Source organism: Cylas formicarius, unplaced genomic scaffold, assembly GCF_029955315.1.
Source record: "Cylas formicarius isolate icCylForm1 unplaced genomic scaffold, icCylForm1.1 PGA_scaffold_10__41_contigs__length_53128322, whole genome shotgun sequence".
Lineage (NCBI taxonomy): Eukaryota > Metazoa > Arthropoda > Insecta > Coleoptera > Brentidae > Cylas > Cylas formicarius.
Window position 1 is genome coordinate 21,326,997 of NW_026844214.1, and position 24,892 is coordinate 21,351,888.

The window sequence follows — 24,892 nt, forward strand, 5'->3', positions numbered from 1 at the left end:
TATACAAATAAGACTAGACCTTAGACCGCTACCCCCATACAAATACCATTATCAAAACACCATGCAAAAGGTTACTGCCAGGAGAAACTTCCTTAAAAAACTAACAGGAGGCAAGTGGGTCATAAACATACATAGGTTCTAAGTGCAATGAATTAGACCTTGTGTTTCGTAAGAAGAAGATTTCTAATCGGAAAATTTTATAAAGATAAACGAATCTGATTTTTATAACTTTGTGCTAATTGGGTTATAATAGCATTTTTGCTATTAGTTTTAAAATAAGAACGACATTTGGAGAAAATTGACATTAAATCCCCAATTTTAATCATGTAGAATTCGTTTTTTTTTCAAAACGCGTTTAAATACATTTTATTTAGATATTACAACTTCGGTCTTATAAAAGTTCAAAGAATGTACTCAAACTTTTGACGTCAAATTTGAAGATAGTGAGCTTGGTTGCTTGGTTACTTCCGCCTCGTAAAAAGTAATAAAATTAGCCGAGATTATTTAGTAATTACTTAGCGCGGCTGCTGCTGCAGCGGTCTTTCATTCTCGCATCCAATTTAACATCTCCGTAAAACAATAATCTGATAATGCGATACATTACGACCAATCCACTGAAACACAGAAAAGGTGTTATAGAATTTCGTTAGAAATCGGATTGGTCTTTATGCGTCCGAATCACGATGAAACAGTTCAGTTCACACACCGTACAATAAACGACGTTAAATGTGCGGATGGAAGGATATATAAGAATTACTTAACTAGCTTGTCATATAAGTAGTATATAAATAAGTAGATAAGCATAACGTTTTTGGGAAATGATTGCATTAATTTATAATTACGTAATAAATTATATAATCGAAATTCTTTTACAATCGTTTGAGTAGTGTCGACAACGCGTTGTGGTCAACGAGAAACACCACAGCCGGAAAAATTGTCTGATTTCGATATTTGGTCGTTCTGTACCCTCCGCAACAAGTTGAGGTAATTTTTTTGTTCATTGTGCGTTTTTTTATTTGTGCGTAACATATTTACTTGATACATTAAACATTATTTTACTTCTGCTCATTGTCCATCGTAGTTCTAAACAGAGGCAGAATGCTCTGTGCTGGAGTAAAACTCCCTAGTCGCCATTAAAAATTGTGGAACTGTTTTGAAACCGGCTGGTAATTAATTCCAGTATTAATTGCGTAGCATTTTAAAATTTAAAAAAGGTCGTTATTGTAGATATAACGAAAATGAATAATGTGAAAAGAAGAACGTATAACTTTTCACAACGAGAAAAAGAAATTTTAATATCTTTGGGGAACAAACATTTTCATGTGTTGGAAAATAAAAAACGAATGCAGTTTACAAAAAACAGAAAGGCGATACTTAGGAAGTCCAGCAAGGTCATAACAATTTAACACTCTCCCTTTTTTTGTCTTTTTTATTTGGGGCCATTGCAGTGGATTGAGATTGTAATACAGCAATACTTGTTGCTACGTTGGACACAAATCTAGATACTGATGTAGTGCAAATATTCAGTTGCGTAGAATCTAAACTAACCAAAATAAATCAGGACAAGGGCTGGTTCCGATTGGTTCCGAAGTTGGCTTCAAAACTGTATTGTAGACATTCTAAATCTTTTTAAATTTGGTGTAATTAAGTTTATTAAAGAAATCATTGTATTTACACAAGTCTTCTTGGAGGAAGAGAGACCTCATTACTGATTGAATCTGAATGAGAAATGCCCAAGGTGTGAAAGTTAGCTCTATCGATTACTGTAAAAACGAATCCCCAAATTTTATTTAAAAAAAAAAAGTAAAACCCGACAAAACTTAAACTAATAAAGAATATGTTTAAAGAAAACAATTTTACTGGATTAGAATCAATGAATAAATTTCTCACAGCTCATAGTCCATCTGACAAAGCGTCAGACGGTTTAACCAATAACATGGGTTGGTGAATATCGAAATTTAATTTAACAGTTAAACATGCAAACAATGTTATCAGGGTGTTTGTTGCAAATGTTAGTTTTTCCTTATAAGTTCCAAAACTATTGGTTTAACATTTGTTTTCAAAACAGGTCACTGTCAAATATTAAAATTATATAACCATAATCAAACAAATAATGAAATTTCTTTCAATGAAATATTGTTTTATTATAGTTATGATTCGAAAATGTTTTTATTAAATGGTAAAACGGCGTTAACACTAGGATTAGCGTCAGCTGCGATTTAAACGAAACCAATGTATAAAACTACAAGCCGCATTATTGATACATTTTAAAGCGAATCCATATTCGCGCGCGTTTGTTTTGTATTTACTTAAAACACAATGCCATTTTTAATTAAACGCAAGTCCGACCATTATTCATCCTTTTATTATAATTATTATCGTCGGCCAAATAACGCGGTGAAACGTTGAAAAGTCCGAACGTTAATGCGTAATAATTATTATTGCGTAGAGTACGATTACGACCGAAAGGACAAAATTTAATTACGCTCATTATTTAACCGTTGTTGCCGTTTCGACGACCGATTACCTTCTGAAACAATTCGACAATTGAAATATTATTGGTTAATTGGATATGGCGGGACGGTTGATGGAAGCTCTAGTTCATGTGTCTTGCTCGTGAATAACAAATTAATTTGCTTCGGTTATGCAATCCGCGTCGCATCAGGCTACGTTAAGGTGAGTTTATACGGGTCGATTTTTGCCTTGCGGCAAGACGATTGGAAACGCAAGCGACTCAGAATGTATTTTTTGAAAGTGATGACCAGAGCATGTGTTTTACGTGCTGGCATATTTTTTATCTTTGATTTAAGATCTTCAACTGATATGGAAAGATGCATTTCTCGAATAATAGACTTAAGAGCACAATTTTCCCTACAATCTGGTTCTCTGGGGTTCCATACGCAGGGGTACTATTTAAAGCATTCCAAAAAAGGTATGGGATCACTTTTATCCATGTTAATTCTTACATTTTCATGTACTTAGTAGAAAACACACCAGCTTTGACTTTCATGGGTCGAGAAATCGATTACAACTGAAGCATCTTCACAGTCGATTTTAGTCACCCGTCCCTTACGTTCTGTGATCTCTCGACAAAAGTAGAATGGTTCCCTACTTTGGTGGTTGCGAATTTAAGTCGCTTTTATTTAGTCGATTTAATATATTTACACGAACGATGTTCGCCGTACGGCACAATTGTGCGGCAAAAATCGACCCGTGTTTTAAAATAGGAAACACATTTATCTGCTCTATCTGTTAAAAAAATATATTTATCGACTAAAAGAAGCGGGGTTTGATCTATGGTCTGTCGGGTTTTACTTAATTTTTTTCATAACCAAAACAAGTTTTTTTTTTACAAAACTTCTATATTCCTCCTGCGCCGGTTTTTGCTGAGTCGAACTTGATGACGTTTCGCCAATCATCCTGTTGGCTTCTCCAGAGCTTGACTGAAAGTGACTCGTATTTTACTCTGTACCTGCTTATACATTGTTTGAGGGGGGGAACTTAATGAGGGGCATAAACACCGTCTCGGGTGACTGATTCCCATATTGGTGACAAGTAAAGACTTGAGTCGCGGTTAAGATTCTTAGGTTGTTTATAGATTTCTATAGACTCTCGGATTTTTCGTTGGTAGAAGAACTGATTACGAGCAAGAATTTTAGTTTTGTCGAATAAAATTTTATGTCCGGTTTCATGAGTGTGTTCGGCAACAGCTGATGGGTTTATTTGTCTTAGTCGTAAGGCCCATTCGTGTTCTTTGAGCCTAGTTGATGTTTTTCGTCCGGTCTCTCCAATGTATTCTTTGCCGCATATGCATGGAATGCTGTAAACTCCTGGCATCTCAAATGGAATTTTGTCTTTGACGGACCGAAGATGTTGAGAGACTTTTCGACAAGTGGTAAATCTGGTTTTGACGTCATACTTCTTTAGAACTTTTGATATGTGGTCAGTGGCCTCATTGTTATTGGAAGGTTGTGGTGAAGTATATTTTTTGATGAAACGCTTAATATCTTTTATGTGGAAATCATTATAGAGAAGAACAGATGTAAGGTGTTTTAATTCTGTATTCAGTGACTCCGGCTAAGATAGTTTTACGGCCCTGTAAACAAGAAAGTTGTTAACCGATGATTTTTGGGCCGGATGGTGATGTGACCATGCATTAAGATATCGGTCTGTGTGCGTAGGTTTTATGTAAACACAATGGCCCAATGTTAGGTCTGATTTTCTATTGATAAGAATATCTAAGAATGGAAGGTTATTATTAGTTTCCAACCCAATGGTAAAACGTATGTTAGGGTGTATGGAATTTAAATGTCTAAGAACTACTAGGGTTTCCTGACCATGACGCCAAATAACAAAGTATCATCGACATAGCGTTTCCATAATTTTGGTTTTAGATGAAAGTTGGATAGTTAGTTAGTAGTTAGTTTCGACGTAGAATCTTTATCAGAGTTCCTATTGCTCAAACTCTCGACATCATTTCAGATATATTAAAGTCCGAGAGTATGGAACCAAACCTTCTCACCTTAATTGAAAAATGCTTGTCGGGAACATATTTTTCTTACAACGGTTAAATTTTTGAACAAACGTCGGCAACAGCTCAGGGTTTTCCACTATCACCAGTCATCGCGAATATATTTATGGAAGCCTTTGAGAAGAAAGCTCTCGACACCCGAGTCAAAAATGATGAAAAGATACATCTTTAACATTTTTAAAATTAATAAAGAATTCTAAGAAACTATTGCTACTAACACTTCGAACACTGTGTTTTCGGAGCGCGAGCATTGAAGATGCCAAGTGAGATTTTGGCGAAACGTCTGCAGGATTCCAGTCGGATGCAGGATTTGCAGGATTCCAGTCGGATGCAGGATTCCAGTCGGAGTTCAACGAGCGAACGGATGATATCCCGGAATATAGTGTCATCACATTTTTCCATCCGTGAATCAATACGTGAGAATATATATATATATATATATATATATATATATATATATATATATATATATATATATATATATATATATATATATATATATATATATATATATTTTTTTTTTTTTTTTTCACGTATTGATTCACGGATGGAAAAACGTGATGACACTATATTTCGGGATATCATTCGTTTGCTTGTTGAACCCCGACTGGAATCCTGCACACGTTTCGCCAAAATCTCACTTGGCATCTTCAATGCTCGCGCTCCGAAAACACTTCGAACACTGCAGGATTCCAGTCGGAGTTCAACAAGCAACGGATGATATATATATATATATATATATATATATATATATATATATATATATATATATATATATATATATATATATATATATATATATATATATATATATATATATATATATATATATATATATATATATATATATATACATTGTGCCTCCTTAAATATTTATTTTGAACAAGAACATGACGTACAAACATTTAAGGCTGCTTTGATCTATGAACATTTGCTTATTAAAAGTTGCTTTGTAATTAGAATGACAGGTTCTGCTATGTTATGCTTACACTTATGCTTATTATTGCATATATAATATCGTTTAATATTTTTCTTTTTTGTTGCTAATTTTCAATAATGCCCTGTATATTTAAGTTATCAAAAACTGCAAAAAGGGGGCCTGTCCAAATTAATTTAGACATAATGCAAATAATTCGTAAATAAAATAAAAAAGAAAATTTAAATATTTTAAGAATTCATTAATTTTGCAAAAAATATTTAGGAGCCTTTGGTAAATATATTTGACCAATCGTATTCCACAAAAGTAAGTCGTTAGTTGGAAAACTGCCAGTGCAAAAACCTTTAGAGAGAACGGATCCAGCTGTTTTCGGTAAAATAATCGCTAGACTGGATATTTCAGTTACAATGGCCAACAAAATATTTTTGGACAATGCTTATGTTGAATCCTGTCGGCAATATCCCACACATTATTCAAAAATTTACACGTCAAAAAGTTATATACATAGAACGGTTTTAAAACGTCAGTCAAATCAGCGTAACACCGCTAGATTTTCACTTATATATACATATATTTGCTTTTTGCCTTCTTTCGCTCCTCTTATTTTATGAAAACCAGATGGCGCACATTTTTTGCTCCTGGCTCGTTTATGTTTAAATTAACTGTTCAGAGATTAACTAATAATGATATGATATTTCGTAATCTTTAATCTTTAAGGTTTCACGACATTCTAACCACCCTCACCCCCAAACTTAGGTACTTCTATGGCTGGGAGTTTGATTGCCGCGTTTCGTACATTCGCGAAATTATTTTTTTCGCGTTTGCTATTTCTTTATAAAACTTGGTACTAAAGTTTTCGCGTTCTTCAAATTAATCTCCTAATTCTGCATCATCAACTATACTTTCCATGTTTTGTTGGACTTCATTAAACTCATGAATAAGGATTTCGAATATATTAATCCTCGTTTGTAATTGATAGAAGTCATCACAATTTAAATTTTCTCTCATATTTAAGCCGTCTAAAAAATTTGAAAATATTGTGAGCATCGATTTAATCGAGCCATGCGTGCGGGTAAGCGCCTTAATCTCGTTATTCGACACATTTCCTGAATATATGAAATATGAACAAGAGTAAACATGTTTCACTTGATAAAATAACTAGTATTTACAAAGCCGCGCCGCAGCGTCTCGTTTTATGTTTTTAGGAATCACTCCCCACTAGCGCCCAGCGGTCAAGTCAAAGGAGACACGACAGAGGGAATATTTAACGCGTCACAACCGAAATTTTGCAATTAAATGAATTCTAAAAAATGTACACCGATCCTGGTGAGATCGGCACGGAAAATAAGGAATTTGGTTTGAAAGGACTTACTTATTGGCGAGCAGCGATTTTCAATGATTACAACACTCAATTCTGGAAGAAAGACCAGTGTTATTGGGTGGTTAGCCCGTTCTTCTTTTTCTGACCTATGTTAACAAAGCTCTGTTACTTTTATAAAATATCTATTTATCACTTAAATCTATACGTTCGAAAACATAGATGTATATTGGTCAGCTGCTCGCCTGGAAAAGCTCGAGCGGGCTTCGTGCTGCTCCTATGGAGAGCTTTCAGCGGCGCGGTCGTCACTTCTTTACTCGATTCCCCAACAGGCCCTATCGCAGCAAGATAACCTTCCTATATCGGTACGATATTAATTTGTTGTTGATCGTATTTTCTCTGAGACACATATTGATGAACTTTACAGGAAGACTTTAACCAGATTGTTCATGACGACTCAGTCATTGCTTGAAGCTACCAGTGCTGACAACTCATCAACTGAACATAGAAGAAAAAATTATTCCTTACGCTTGATTTAAAGAGTGGCTATTGGCAAGTCCAGCTGGCACCGGAAAACAAAGACAAGACCGGATTCACTGTTGGCATGGAATTATGGCAATCTATGTTATCAATTAGGTTATGCAATGCACCTCCTCTATTCGAGAGACTGATGAAAACATTATTAAAGCGGTTGTTTTGGAAGACTTGTTTCATATACCTAGACAATTGTTGATTGAAAATCAAGTGTTAAGATAGATCGAACCCTTGTAGCCTCAGTTCAACTTTGCAAGATTGCAAGCATTGTTGTCGCGCAGAAGATGGCAGAAGCTAAATATGTATCAAATTGTTTGTTTGCCTGTCGATGGCAAACCTCATTATCGTATATCAGAAGGAAGACTTTTTAGAGATTACGAAGTATTTTATACTATGTGGCTTATTATTAAATAACCGTTATTCTTTCTTTCTATTAGAACAAATTTTTATTTCTCTGACCATCAGGCCGGAACCTTGTATGAATATAATATGTTGGCGATAAACACGTAACACGGGCGACATTTATCAGGTTGGCGTTCCAAACTTTGTATTTGCGGCTAAAGCTTATTATGGTTTTTGAATAAAAGATAGTTTAATTAAACTTTACACTGATTATCTGACGTGAACGGCTTCCATTGTTGCTGCAACTTTGATGTAGAAACTGGATATAATTAAAATCTGCAGGTAAGGTATCGCGCCGGAATACACTATTCAACATTTAATGAATACTCGTTTAATGACGAGCCTTTGTGCTCTCTGGAAGGGTCGTATCGTAATTGCTGTGGCTATTGCTTTTTGGAAATAAATTTGTATTTAGGTCGGTTGCTGATATAAATAATAATGACCGCTTAGAAAATGCAAGATGGATTTCTATTTAAGCGCCAAGTAATAACTTGTACACCAGAGGTGCACAAACAGAAATGTATAGAATGGGGCAGTCATTCAAGCAAGAGGAGGATCAAAGCCTTACTGATGAATTAAGGTAATTTATTGCATGCACTTTTTAGGTGAGAATATAAAGTAAAATATACAAAAACACGAAAGAATTTTTTTTTTACTAGCTGACATCAGTGACGCATAAACCAAGGATGACGCTTCACACCACTGGCTGAAAATATACCATCGGCGAAGAGATCTAGAAGTTATAACTAGTTAAAATCTGATATTCAGTTTAATTAATTATTTTTCGTGAGAAATGCAGTGTCTTATATTTTTGAAAAGATTATTTTAATATATTTTCGTTATTCAAAAATACACGAAGTGTCTCATATAAAGAATAGATTCTTCTGTTGATAGCTGTTAAGATTTCTTAGTTTTAAAAATATTATTTAAACTGTACGTACAAGTTGCTTTGGTGAAAACTTTTTACCGAAACACAAATTTTAATGTAGCAGAAAAATGGAAGCGATTTTTTTATAAACACATGCCTTTTATTTAGGTCTATTGAGAGTTTTCTTTTTTGGTGTTATAGACAAGGTTAAACCTATACAGAATTTTTAAAAATCATTTCGCCTCTATGTAAGGTTTTTTTAAAACTGTCCCATTTTGTTAAACATAACCTTAAGAATTGAGTTAAAAATAATGTTTTGGATGATCTTATCTACCTAAGCGTTATTAAGTGGCACAAAAACTTTTTTTTCTTCAAAATTCTGGACTGAGTTAACACTAATTTTATTTACACACACACATATATATATATATATATATATATATATATATATATATATATATATATATATATATATATAATTTTATTCCTTGGAACTGTTTGATTGGAATGTCCGAAGCTTCTAAACGAAAATTTATACAATTGACCAACGTCCTTTGTTAGTAATTAAAATAAAAAATCAATTTCTTGGTAGTGCAGTACAATTAATTCATTCTCGAGATTTAAATTCATGGCAAGAAATTTTAAGTTTGTTAAACACTCATTTTGCCGATCAAAGAGATTTAACTTCATTAATTTATGATTTGCAAAGATTATGTCAACTGCCAAACGAAAACGCGATAACTTTTGCAGCTCATTTACAAACACACAGTGCAAAGTTAATTTCAGCAATTAATAAAGAAAGTTTAACTACTCAACAAAAAACAGCCGAAATTTCATTAATTGAATCGATCGTGTTAAATAATTAACTGGTCTAAATTCTGACTTAGCAAAAATAGTAAGCGCAAACAATCCCGCTACTATGCTAGATGCAATCAATATATTAAAACGCGAATTGCAATTATCGTATTTTGAACATCGTTTCCAACGCGGAAATTGTATGCAAAATGATCAAATTACCCGAAACAATCACAAAATCGAAAGGTACAAAAACAATGTAATTTTTGTAAAAAATTTAGACATCTGCCAAATGAATGCAAAACGAAAATGTGCAATTCCAAAGGAATTATTTTCAAAGAAATTTCCAAATTTTTCCAAGGAATAATTATCAGCCAGATTTTCAACAAAATGTTCAAAAAACAAATTATACAACAAATTTTAACAATCAAACAATTTTCAACAAAGACAAACGTAGAAACCAAACCAATTTCAACAAAATATAATGGTTACTCCGAATAACCAACAAAATTTTCGAGAAGCACATCATTTTGTGAAAGAAAATGAAAATGATCAAGAAATTCAAAATGAAAGTCGAAATGAAAATTTTCGTTTAGAAGCCTCGGACATTCCAATCGAACAGTTCCAAGGAATAAAATTTTAATTAAAAACAAAAAACCTCAAGAAATACTTTCCAATACATCTTGTCTCGAAAGTGCGGAAGGACTGTTTTACATTTACGAGGAAACAAAACAACTTAGATTTTTAATAGATTCAAGTGCAGGATTTTCAATTTAAAATCCAAATCTTTTTGAAAATATTCCAAATGTCCAAGAAGAAGACCTTTATATGAAAGGAATAACAAAAAAACAGAGTTCATGTAACAAAATCAGTTTTAAATTATTTTAAACCAAATGATCCAATGAAAGTTTATCTACGTGATTTAAATATTATTTTTGACAGAATATTAGGATCAGATTTTCTAAAACATTATTATTGTAAAATCAATTTTGCAAATAATCAATTGATTACAAATTTCAAAACTGTTCCATTGTATCGTGTAACAAAAAACTATGGTCAAAAATAATCACAAAATAACAATTGAACCCCGTTGTGAAAAAACTGACAAATTAAGGAACACTGATGCAATTTTGCTAGCAGATCGAAACAATGACACAGCTGATGTATTTCTCACTGATCTATTGATCTATTGATGTATTTCTCACTAATCTATTGAACCATTACCAGACTCAAATTTTAAAATGTCATACAAATCTCAATTAATTGACAGGGAAAAGGAAATTAAAAAACAATTGCGCTTAGATCATTTAAATAGTGAAGATCAAGAATTAATTACAAATCTTTGTATTAATTGTTCATAAACAGGAAGTCAAAGATGAAATAAATAAAATGTTAGATGAACAAATAGTACAACCCCTGTTCTTCACCATGGTCATCACCAATACGGGTAGTACAAAAGAAAATGGATGCTTCAGGAAAACAAAAATGACGAGTAGTCGTTGATTATCGAAAATTAAGCGAAGTTACTGTAGATGATATATATCCTTTAGCAAATATTACAGATTTACTTAATCAGTTAGGTCAATGTGAATATTTTACAACCTTAGACTTAGCTTCAGGTTTTCATCAAATAGAAATTGATCCCCAAGACATTCCAAAAACTCAATTTAATTGTGGGCTAAGAAGCTATTCTTTCAAAAGAATGCCCATCGGTCTTAAAAATGCTCCAGCTACCTTCCAAAGAGTAATGAACAATGTATTAAAATGGTTACAAAATGAAAAATGTTTAGTTTATATGGATGACGTAATTGTATTTTCACCAACAATACACGAACACATTTCTCGTCTTAAAGAAGTTTTCAAACGATTACCAAAATCAAATTTAAAAATACAACCTGACAAATGAGAATTTTTGAGAAAGGAAGTTGCATATCTTGGTCACTTAGTTACAAAAGAAGGGGTCAAACCCAACCCAGCTAAAGTTCAAGGAGTCATTGGCTTTCCAGTTCCAAAAAAGACAAAAGAAGTAAAATCATTCTTAGGATTAGCAGGATATTATAGAAGATTTATCCCAAATTTTGCAAAAATATCAAAACCTTTAAATTGTTTATTACAAAAGGAAATAGAATTTAATTTTGACGAAGAAGGTCATCAAGCTTTTAACAATTTTAAAAAAGCTTTAACTAATTCCCCAATTTTAAAATATCCTAATTTTGAGGAACCATTTATTCTCACGACAGATGCGAGTTCACTCGCTAAAGGATCTGTATTATCACAAGGTCAAATAGGTAGAGATTTACCAATAGCTTTTGCTTCAAGAACATTAGTGTCAGCCGAAATCAATTATTCAACAATTGAAAAAGAATTACTAGCTATAGTATGGTACGTTAAACATTTTAGACCTTATCTATCTTTATGGAAGAAAATTTAAACTTGTAACTGATAATCGCCCATTAACATGGTTAACTGAAAATTATTAAATGAACCTGGTACATCAAAAGATAAAACGAAAGAAAAATAAAGCTGAAATCCAAAAAGAGACAACTGGTCCAATCAGCCCTAATTAAATTCATAATGAATTTGATAGATTTATCGAATTATATCAAAGGAAATCATTAATCGATTATTCAAAATAGAATTTTCAAATGAACAATTATTAAATAAAGAACATAAAAACATTATTACTATTTTTCAACAAAGTGAACTTAACAATCTACATTTTAAAATAATCGACGCTGTATTTGAAGAATCACCACAATTTTCGACTGACAAAATAAATATTTTATCTTCTAAAACGGCAAAGAAACGTGACTATTATATTATTGTTATCGCGTTTGATAACGAAACTGCAGTACCAGAATTATTTAAAATACTTTGTAACACTGATCTTACTGAAAACAAAATGTATTATGTCGAAAACAATAGCAAGTTACCTATTCTCGAAATATCTTTTATTTTCGCCGATGAAGATTCAAAATGTAGTTACGGACATTGTAGACAAAGATCAGATACCAATAATTATGCATCAAAAAGATTGTGGAAAAAGTAATCTTCACCGCGGAATAAATGAAACAATTAGACGAAATAAAGAAAAATATACATGGCAAGGAATGACTAAAGATGTTGAAGATTTTATTAAAGGGTGAGAATTAATTACAAAATATGTAAGAGATTTAAATAATCGAATTAAAAATTATTATGATAAAGCAAGAGAAAAAACTGAACAATAAAAAAAAATTCAAAAGAAAGATTTGATAAACATGTTTCTAAAAAACATAATTTAGTAGAAAGGAAAAGTAGGAGATAAAGTTTATATTAAGGAATCGCAAATAAAAGGAAAATTTGCTAATAAATTTAATGGTCCACTTGAATTAACTGAAATCTTTGAAAATTCAGCTCTTAATTAAAAACAGGAGTAAAAACCCACAATTTCGACAGATTAAAACATTTTTACGAAAAGGAAGATAAATATGATATTTCTATACAACAAAAATGATACTGATTGAAAGTTTTCTCTCTTTTCAGATTCTTTATCGTTATTACATCAATAGAAGCACAATATAAATTACAACCAATAAAAAATACCTTAGGAGTTTACTATGAACCAATTAATCACCTTATTGTTTCCAACGATAAATGGACGCTTCTTATATATAAGGATACTAAAAAATTAAAAAACGCATTTGAAAATAATAATAAAATATGAAACACTTTAGCAACAGCTTCAACTAATCGAATGTATGCCTTCAAAGCTGAAGTGCAAACACATTTATCATTACTAACCCAATTATCAAATAGTTTAGAAACTAAGTTTTCGGAAATAGAATTTGATGTTTCTATTATATATAAGCGATATACAAGAAATAGACGTGGTTTAATAAACGCTTTAGAATCTGTGTGGAAATTTATAACGGGAAATTTACACGCTTCTGATGGAGAATATTATAATGAATGCATTAATAAAATCGAAAAGGATGAACATCAATTTGAAGAGTTAATGAAAAAACAAATATCATAACAACATCAGTTATTAAGGATTTTAACGAAACTATAAGAAAATTACAAATTGACGAAGAAACTTTTAACAATGAGATTAAGGAAATTGAGGAATCAATTTGTGATATAACGTACAAAAGGTATAAATTTTTAGACATATGCGAAAAATTAATGGAATCTTTTCTCTTTATTGAAGATAACTTGAATGATATTTTAAACGCAATTACATTCTTAAAATTAAAGGTTATTCATCCTTCAATTATTTCGCAAAACTTGAGACGAAATAGTTTGCCATTTGACATAACTCTTTCAAAAACATCGTCTAATTTAATCATTATTGAACTTAAAGCTTTTCAAACTAAAGATAGATTAGTTTTTCTTTTAGAAGTCCATCTTATTGAACCTGAAGATTACATGTTGAATAAGACATTTAAAATTCTGATTCTTGATAATCGAACAGGATTACATCACATTTTGACTGTTTCACAAAAATGCATCGCGAAAAATGATGATTCAGAAATCTGCATTCCTATTGAAAGTAGAGAGAATTGTAAAAACGCATATTACGCATTATTATACAAAGCTCAACAATTTAAAAGTCAATTGTCTCCAAATACTTGTCAAATTGTTTTGTTATATGCTAAAGAATATTATATTCAAAAATTAAAAACAAACAAATGGTTAATAAGTATATCAGAACAATTACCAATTACTATTAAATGCCCACATCATGAACCATATTCTGAAGTAATTATAGAAAATAGAATTCTAACTTTGTATCCTTACTGTAGTTCTTTTTTTGGAAATACAAAAGTACAAGCAGATTTAATCAAAATGTTAAATATATCCTACGAAACACATGCTGTTATCGTTCTATATGATTGTTGTAAGGATTTACCAGAAAAAATAAAATTGCCTAACTTAAAGTTAAGTAACATTAATTTTGATGAATTAAAAATTGCAAAACATAAACTTGATCAATATTCAAAAAAATTTAGATGATTTAATAAATGAACCTTATATTCAAAAACATACACCATGGCTTACTTATTTATCAATTGTATTAATCATTTGCCTAATTATTTTGTTTTGTTATTTTAAATGTAGAAATCCTAAAAGACGATTAGCTATTGGAAGTTCAAACCAACCACCACCACCATAACCTCCAAAGAATGAAGAAAATGTTTTACGAAGATTATGAAGAATTCTCGTAAAAAGAAGACCAAGTATTAGAGTCGGTGAAGCAATATCGATCTGATTCCAATCAAAAATTTAGCATAATTATTTTGCTTTAAAAGTTATTGCTTTTTTAAAGCAACAACTTTTTTTTTGAAAAGGGGAATTGTTACATATAGTAATTCAATCTGTTGTTGTTTACAACAATCTCAATGTCAGGATAACTTTATTATTGAACCTCAGTCATTAGTATTGTATCACATTGTCTGCTGAGTAACGCTGACCGGGGTATTTTGTTTTTAAAAACTACTCCCTTAGAACATAACACAATTTCAAAACACTACTTTATTTAAACTGAACATTTACAGAATAATAACAAACTGGATTTTGACAAACAAATTTCTACTGAATATAACAAATTTCGTGGTTCCTGCGGCGTGCCGGGTATTTATACGGCAGCAGGACCGTGGGCGTCGAAGAGTTCTAGAACATCGAGGAATCACGCGCTTCTTAGTCAGCATTACTCAACAAACAATGTAATACAATACTAATGACGTTGAGGTTCAATAACAACTTCCCTTTTCAAAAAAAAAGTTGTTGCTTTAACAATGCAATAACTTTTAAAGCAAAATAATTACACTTAATTTTTGATTTTATTCAGAGCGAAGGCTTCTTCATCTTCTTCTATTGCTTCTCCAACTCTAATACTTGGTCTTCTTTTTACGAGAATTCTTGATAATCTTCTTAAAATATTTTCTTGATTCTTTGCAGGTTGTGGTGGTGGTGGTTGGTTTGAACTTCCAATAGCTAACCGTCTTTTACGATTTTTACATTTAAAATAACTAAATAAAATAATTAAGCAAATGATTAATACAATTGATAATAAGCCATGGTGTATATTTTTGAATATAAGGTTCATTTATTTATTAATTCATCTAGATTTTTTCCAATATTGATCAAGTTTATGTTTTGCAATTTCAAATTCATCAAAATTAATGTTACTTAACTTTAAGGGTCGTAAGTTAGACAATTTTATTTTTTCTGGTAAATCTTTACAACAATCGTATAGAATGATTACCGCATGTGTTTGGTAGGATATATTTGACATTTTGTATTTCCAATAAAAGAACTACAGTAGCGATACAAAGTTAGAATTCTATTTTCTATAATTACTGCAGAATATGGTTCATGATGTGGGCATTTAATAGTAATTAGTAATTGTTCTGACACACTTATGAACCATTTGTTTGTTTTTAATTTTTGAATATTATATTCTTTAGCATATAAGAAAACAATCTGACAAGTATTTGGAAGAGGCAATTGACTTTTAAATAGTTGAGCTTCACATTGGGCATTTGTATCAATTCTAAAATAAAATATATTTTGACATAATAATGCGCAATATGCGTTTTTACAATTTTCTCTACTTTCAATAGGAATGTACATGAATCATCATCTTTCGAGATGTATTTTTGTCAAACAGACAAAATGTGATGTAATGCTGTTCGATTATCAAGAATCGGAATTTGAAATGTCTTATACCACATATAATGTTCAGGTTCGATAAGAGGAATTTCTTAAAGAAAACTAATCTATCTTCAGTTTGAAAAGCTTTAAGTTCAATAATGCTTAAATAAGACGATGTTTTTGAAAGGTTATGTCAAATGGCAAACTATTTCTTCTCAAGTTTTTCCAAATAGTTTTTAAAGACATGATTAAATCTTTTGGAGCAATAATTGAAGTTTGAATAACCTTTAATTTTGAGAATGTAATTTCGTTTAAAATATCATTCAAGTTATCTTCAATAAAGAGAAAAGATTCCATTAATTGTCAGCATATGTCTAAAATTTGTACCATTGATTCGATAAATTTGAAACTATCCGATATATCATAAATTGATTCCTCAATTTCTTTAATATCTTTGTTAAAAGTTTCTTCGTCAATTTGTAATTTTCTTATAGTTTCGTTAAAATTATTAGTAACTGATGTTGTTACTGATATTTGTTTTTTCATTAACTCTTCAAATTGATGTTCATCATTTTCGATTTTATTAATACATTCACTATAATATTCTCCATCAGAAGCGTCTAAATTTCCCGTTATAAACTTCCACATAGATCCTAAAGCATTTATTAAACCACGCTTATTTCTTGTATATCGCTTATATATAATAGAAACATCAAATTCTATTTCCGAAAACTTAGTTTCTAAAGTATTTGATAATTGGGTTAGTAATGATAAATGTGTTTGCACTTCAGCTTTGAAGGCATACATTCAATTATTTGAAGCTGTTACTAAACTGTTTCATATTTTATTATTATCTTCAAATGCGTTTTTTAATTGTTTAGTATCCTTATATATAAAAAGCGTCCATTTATCGGTGGAAACAATAAGGCGATTAATTGTTTCATAGTAAACGCCTAAGGTATTTTTTATTGGTTGTAATTTATATTGTGCTTCTATTGATGTAATAACGATAAAGAATCTGAAAAGAAAGAAAAGTTTCAATCAGTATCATTTTCTTGTATAGAATTATCATATTTATCTTCATTTCGTAAAAAGGTTTTAATCTGTCGAAATTGTGGGTTTTGAATTAAGAACAATAGCTGAATTTTCAAAGATTTCAGTTAATTCGAATGCACCATTAAATTTATTAGCAAATTTTCCTTTTATTTGCGATTCTTTAATATAAACTTTATCTCCTATTTGAAATTGATGTTGTTTAGCAACAGGTTTATCAAATCTTTCTTTTTACCTTTGTTTTTTTTGTTAATTTTTTTCTCTTGCTTTATCATAATAATATTTGATTGGATTATTTAAATCTCTTACATATTGTGTAATTAATTCTTTTTCACTATAGACTGTCTCTGGTGGTCTATTTGACGTGTGGCCAAATATTAATTGCCACGGGGTAAAACCATGTGTTTTATTAACAGAGTTTTTATAAGAAATTACTGCAGAAGGTAATGCACTAAATGGATGTTCATTTGGATTTGGAACTACTATATATTATATAGCAAGGTAGAAAAGCCCACACAACTCTGTATATTGTGTTTTGAAATAAAATCATAATTTGCCTACAATGCTCACCTTCACCATTTTTTTAAATACATTATTAATATTTGCATATTTTCAAAGAACGCTCATAACAAACTCATCCGCTTATTAAACAACATCAACTTATACAGGTGAAGTTAATAATAACTACTAGTAGTTTAAGTATACTCAATTTGTTTGATGAAACGAAATATTTTCAATTTACGTTGTTTTTGTTATTTACTTAAATAATATTTCAACTGGCTAAATATATCCAGATGTCTTCTGGAGAATATATTAAACGTAAGAAACGCAAAGTGCTGAATCTGTGGCTAAGATATGTTTATGATTTTATGTTGCACCTCTACAATGAACGGCCTTGTATTAAATCTCCTATGGAGAAAGAAAACAGAGGAACCCACCTGCATGATCACAAGATGAGGTGGAATGAAACAGTACCGGTCATTAACTACAATCCCAAGTTATTCCAAGTAGTTTTAAATATTAATAACGTCTGGAAATAATTACTGAAAAAATATAATTTTTACTTAATGTGAACTTACCCGTTAAATAAAAAGCATTACCTCATCTATCTTCGTCATATTATATTGAAACTTGGATAACCTTTAGACCCGGACTAGGACTGTAGTTCATCAACAGACACCGAAAACCTTAACCAATTTGACTATAATTTATTGTTTTATTTGAAGATATAGTGGGAGTCGAAAAAACATTTCCAAAAAGTGTTACTATATAATTTTAATAACATTTTCGTAATTTGTATATCTAATTAAGGAGTGACTTACCCCTGGCAGAGATAACAAGTTTAAAGTTTCTGCTTTACCTAAGCGCCCTAATTGCTTTATGATTTTCGAGTCGATAAAAATGACAGGGAACTGGGCACCAAGTGTCGCCGATTGGAACGGAAAACAATGTGTTTTTGACTTCCGACAAAGAAACATCAACGAGATCCTCGTCTATATTAACACAAAAGAAGTCGGACCGTCTCGAGGAAACTGTTTCACGATCGAGTAGGACATAAATATCGAGCGGCGTCAGGTGTACAAACGGGTTTATCTCTCTATTTGTAAAGTTTGATTGCCTTTCAGAAAACAGAAGAATACAAATGTAGAACGTAAAAATTTGGAAAAAAGAGCGACTTAATATTTCACGACGATGCTGTTTGGGTTTCTTGTCATAAGTTGAGATATTTATATTCGACGGTGGTGTGGTTTATCCTTTTTTTACGATGTAAATTCGGGATGCCAATTTATTGACGGGGACGTTTCATAGCATTGCGTTATTTGCTATGCATATATTACTTTCAAAACACATGCGCAAATTTATTTTTGTTTTTTATATTTATATATATTTTTATATTTATATTTATATTTTGCTCTGATTCGGTGGGTACGCAGTGTCACTTTAAGACGCCTGGCTGTAATAAACATCGTGTATGTTTTCCGTCGACCAAATTTTAATGTGTGGTTCATTCCCAGAAACGTAAATTTTTGATTACCGCCGAAATTTTTTTCAATAACCAAAATAATACAAACACATAGTGAAGAGTTCCAGTCCGTTATTTTTAGTTTGGAAGTTGGTTAAGTTATAATAGCAATAATATTTCGGCGGCAATATTTGGAAAAACTAATGAAATTTGACAGCAAAGTACTAAAAAAGTCAAATATCTGGCACAGCCAGATACTGTTACAGCCCAAAATTTAGTATACAATTATCAGATATACTATAGAAACGGACAACGGTTGCAGTAGGAGAAGGAACTTTTTAAATGATCTTTTCAATGCTGGTGGATGATATCCATCCGAAATCTAATTTTTGTTGTACAGATATGGTGGTGTCACAATTTTGGAATAGATAAACAGAGTGGAGCACTTAAAATTTTCTAGTTAGGCCAGGCTGATTAAATATGTTCAATCGATATATAATTTTTCAGGCTACTGTAGTACTTTTTATAAAACTTCTGGATTCCTCCAAGCTCTGAAGAAGCCAACAGGATGATTGGCGAAATATTAGCTAGTTCGACTCAACAAAAACCGACGCAGGAGGAATCCAGAAGTTTTATAAAAAGTATTACAGTAGCCTGAAAAATTATATATCGATTGACCATATTTAATCAGCCTGGCTTAACTAGATATGGTGAAACATGAAGACCGCAGTTTTGAACTGTTGCAAAAATTAAACTTTGACTGCCCTAAAGTATCACCAAGAAGTCTTTTAGTATCCTGTGAGAGACAATGACGGTTTCCATAAATTAATATTAGATTACTATATGCAATCTTTAATTTGCTTGTAAAGTGCTCCATAATTTTTAGCAAGTCTTAAACTTTTACAACTGCTACAAAAAGACAAAACAGAGTTCTTCGTATAGAATTTTACGTTGATTTTAATATTATCAGTTTGATTGTCGTTTCTAAACATCATCACTGCGGATTTATTAGGACTAAGTACAAGCATGTTTTGAGCGAAAGAATCGTAAAACCTATTCAACTCGAAATTGATACTGTTGTTTGCTTCGTTCAGGAAAAGAAAAGTACAGTTGGGTGTCATCCGCATAAAGATGATAATCACAAAACTGTAATGATTTAATCCCTTTTTAACAACTGTAGACCTAGAGGTTGATTCATTAAGTATCACTTTTTGTGTCTAATCATTTAAAAAGGATGATACAAATCATGTCAAAGGCGTTACTAAATCAAATAAAACTAAGGCAGTAATTTTGTTAAAAATGTCATTTATTACATCTGCAAGAGCGCTGTCACAACTATAACCAGATCTAGCATCTGATTGTTTTGGCAGCAAAATACTGAAAATATTGGGAAATCCTTTTCTTTCTTTGTCCCTTATCTTCACTAAAATCTTAGAGAGTGTAGGCAGAATACTAATAGAACGCAAATGAACTCTGTAGATTTTTTTTAAATTTTAGCCAGGGAAGGACTTGTGCTTGTTTCCACAGTACAGAAAAATACGAGTGCAAAATACATTCATTAATTATATGGACAATACAGCGTGTGACAACAAAGTCGCACAAAAATACTGTTGCTTCCGGTTGCTCTAGTCTTAATAGTGCTAATTATATTTAGCATTTCAAATTGCATACACAACTTAACACTGGTCAAAGAAACTAGAAAAGAAACGAAAATAGATAAGGATCAGAGGTAGTAAACAAAACAACTCTTTTAGTATGGACACGTGCGGAGAATGCGTATTATTATAAAAAAGTAATGGAATGGATACTTCCCTATTAAGAAAAAACGAGTGATATAGAAGAAGTTGTTAAAAAGGCGATGAGCGCCAGAGATGAACAATTTCCATTCGGTAACCAAACGCAATAAAAATTGGGAATCGGACAACGTCGAAAGACATTTCAAATCCCATACAGATATATACAAAAGAAGCTACCACGACCCTGTAATGATTTTAGAAAATTATTATATTATTAATATATTTTATTCTACTTTTTTTTGGCATTTAGTTAAAGCCTCATGACATGAAATATAAGTTTTTCTACTTCCTAAAAAACTCAGTTGCCATTAACTCTTTGCTTTTTTTATTTATTAAACTCCAGCATTATGGGTCAATTTAGGAATGTACATTTAACAAAATATCTCTAGATAATGAAATTGTTATGCGAAGAATGATGTTTGGTCTCGTTAGAAATCGTGCAGAGTTGTTTTGTTTATTTTCGAATTGAAAGTTTTCTTAACCCAAATCTGTAACTCGGTGTTTCCAGCTCGATTAATGGACGAATAAATTAGAACTTACGCACTAAACAAAGGAACCGGTCCCCGTGGAAAATTAAATAATCGTCAACGTTATACAATGAAAAATTGTTCTGGAATCGTACAAATCTATTTCAGGCGCAAAACTGAAATTTATTATCCAAACTTTTCGAAATAAATTCGTTTCGACCGCGCTTCGCTAATCGCAAATCCCCGAGACAAAAGTTTATTTGAATAAACAATTCGTACTTGAAGTTGTTTCGAAACTGCTCAAGGGGATTTATACTGTTTTATAATAAATACGAAGTTTATTCGAAACCTCTGAGCCTTGAGCTTAATATCGACCGTTTAGTGCTTAGATATGTTATGACCGATATTTTTCTTCTCAGGTTTGCAATTGAAGTGTATGTATCTCGTTTACAACAAAGATTGAGTGTTTGTTTTCTTAATATATTTAGTGAAAAGTATTTTTCAATTCATTTCTGAACTACAAAATCAAATAAAGTATTGCATTTGAAACTTTTCTCGTATCTTCCTGATTTCAATTTAGTTTTTGAAACAATACGTTTATTCATTTTCATGATTTTAATTGTTTTAACTATTTTAAAAATTTGGCCATTTTTCTAATTTAATAAAATAATTATATAGCATAATTTAATTTCTTATGTTGCTATTTTAAACAGCAAACTCTCTTTTCCTAAGCGAGACTTATTACGTTAAATTCCATTAACTCAAATCAGACCATATCTCTTGTTATTATGTGAATGTGCTTCCCATAGTAGTCATTGTTTTCCCGAAGTATGATAGGATGTTTAAGAATGAAAATCAAGGGGGACTCCTATAATGTGTTTTTTAAGTTTCGAAAATAGTAAAAATAAACTTTTTGTATTGAAATGTATTAAATTATAGGGAGACTTAATTTTTCTGACCACTTCATGTATTTAATTCATGATATTGTTGCTTTTGAGAATAATTTTTCAGTTCGGGGTTCTATTAATAAAGAGTTTTAATTACGTATTTGGCTAATGTATTCAAGGCAACAAAAGAATGTTCCTCAAAACAGAGAACTGTGTGTTAGCTAATTATTTATTGAACAAAGACCAGTTGGTGCCATTGTGTTTATACGTTTGAGAAATCTTTGAGGTTGTCATTAATATTTCAATTTATCAGAAATAGGGAATTTGGACATAATGTCCGTCTATGTCTACATGTACTTTAATCGACAGTTTTGATTTTTTTTACTTGGTATAGGGTATAGTCGAAATTAATTCACCAAGATCAGTGATCAGTGGGTTATTAACACATAATTAAATTTAAAATTAATAAATTTATTTAAGTAAAAAAAAGTGTAAAAAACTAATATAAAAAAATACACATTTTTTATACTGTTCGGTATAGACATTTAATAAAATCGTTTCATAAAAAATCTCATTTTTATACATTATAGCTAGTGTTTCTATTTGAAAAATTAAAATTTGTAATGTTTGTTTTTAATCATTTATTTATTTTTTATAATATAAGGTTAAATGCTATAATAAAGTCAACTCGAAATATAGAAGAAAGGCTTTTAGTCGGAAAAAACGATAGATATATTTAGAGCAATAAACGTAAATTTGAGTAATACGTCAGACTTAAAATAATGGAGTTGTTTACTTGTTCGCGAAAATACACACATCACACATAATATATTTTTACATTTTTTTCGTAACACCTATATCGGAGATATGAATAAATTTGATATGAAAAAATTATTAAGTAAAATCCCGATGCCAATAATCCCCCTGCGGGAATCATATTTGTAAATAGCATTTACTGGAATGGCTGCAGCAATTTGATAAGTGTTGGTATTGGTATTGGTATTAAAGCCAAGCACTTATGCCACCAGATGGGACCGTTGTGCCCCCAGGCCGCTCTAGAGGGCGTCCAGAATTCCGCCCCTCCTATAGAAGGTCAGCAACTCCTTTAGCCCAATACCGTGCACTGAGTCCGGATCGATCAGGGCCGTTCCGAAGACTCCCAATCTTGCCCATGTCAAGGCAGGGCACTCGGTGAGCAGATGATGAGGGTCTCCCCCCTTCCATGCACCACTTACACTCCGGGTCGTCTCCAATGCCTAGCAAGCAAAGATGCCTCCTAAGCCTGCAATGTCCTGTGTAGGCCCCTGTTAGTGCTCCACATAATATAATATAAACAATGCGAATGTTTGGCTGTTTTAGTTTTGTAAGTAAAACGAAATGGATGAACTACCAGATAATTACGAATGTAAAAGAACCAAAGAGAATAATGTGATCCTCTGCAAACTAATGCTTTGCTTTTCACAAAACTTCTGTATTCCTCCTGCGTCGGTTTTTGCTTAGTCGAAATTGCTGACGTTTCACCAATCATCCTGTCGGCTTCTTCAGAGCTTGACTGAAACTGTTCAGTTTCAGTCAAGCTCTGAAGTTTTGTAAAAAGCATTACAGTAGCCGGTGGAAGTTTCTTTGAAAAATTCGTATATTTTCTTAAAATTGTTAGTTGAATTATTTTAAAGCGTAAACAAATTAGACCTTAGCCCAACTAACGATATTTTTATAGCAACTTTCTAATTTCATAAACGTGATCAGTATAGGATGAACATTACCGCAGAGCTACAACTAAATTTGCCAGTAAGGTCCATATATTCTTAGGGCTATATTACATTCTGTTAATAAAGATGTCGTGCCATTTTCCCTATTCGTATTGAACTTTTTTAGAGTGATTTGTTCCAATAATTATTTTAACGCTTGCTTATTTCAAAAAGTAAAAATGGTGAACCTTAAAACAAAGCACCCTGCCAAATAGTAGTTTCTCTAATTTCATACACGTAATCAGTGTAGGATATATCCACCCAGAGCTACAACTAAATTTACCAGTTAGGTGAATATATTTTTGAGGAATGTGTATATTAAATTTTTTTAATAAAAAATGTTCTATTTTGGTTATTGGTTAGTGATTTTTTGCAATAGCTAGATCGTAGCGTCTAAGTTTACTTTGAAATTATAATAATCGAACTTATTATTTTAACTCTAGACGGGTTTCTTCGGGTCAAAGGGGTAAAGTCCCGATCATGTCGACAGTTACCATAACCCTACAACCACCCTATTAGAAGCAGAACAATCTGCAAAAGTAAACAAAACGGGCACGCACAGTATTATCGTTACAAAACGGTCCAAACATTTTGTACCGCGTGTGTAAAGTATGAACAAAGCGGCAAATTAGTTTTGCGGTCGGGATCTGTGAAATCCGCGCGTTCGTTGTGTAATTAAAACTTTCCCGTTTAATTAGTAAGGCATTTAATATTATCCCTTTACCGAATAAAACAAAATATTCGACCACGTTAATTGGATATTCGCCATTTTTGGCCACTCGATATAAATCGTGCAGACATTTGCGTGTTAATTTTTGTTCTATATGGGAAGTGCGACAGAAATACGTAGCAATTCTGTTTGGAGTTAATTTTTGCTAAATCGTGCAATTAACGGTAACGGTCAACCAATTTTAACCACATTATCGTGTGAATATCTTTCTCATAGTAACCACT

The 24,892-nt window shown here is 31.5% G+C and overlaps 1 protein-coding gene across 1 annotated transcript in view; it reads right to left on the bottom strand.

Moving 5' to 3' along the window:
* The window catches only part of LOC132700937 (nephrin), a 746,572-nt gene that overhangs the window by 48,528 nt on the left and 673,152 nt on the right, over positions 1-24,892 (bottom strand). The gene's annotated exons all lie outside the window — the stretch shown is intronic.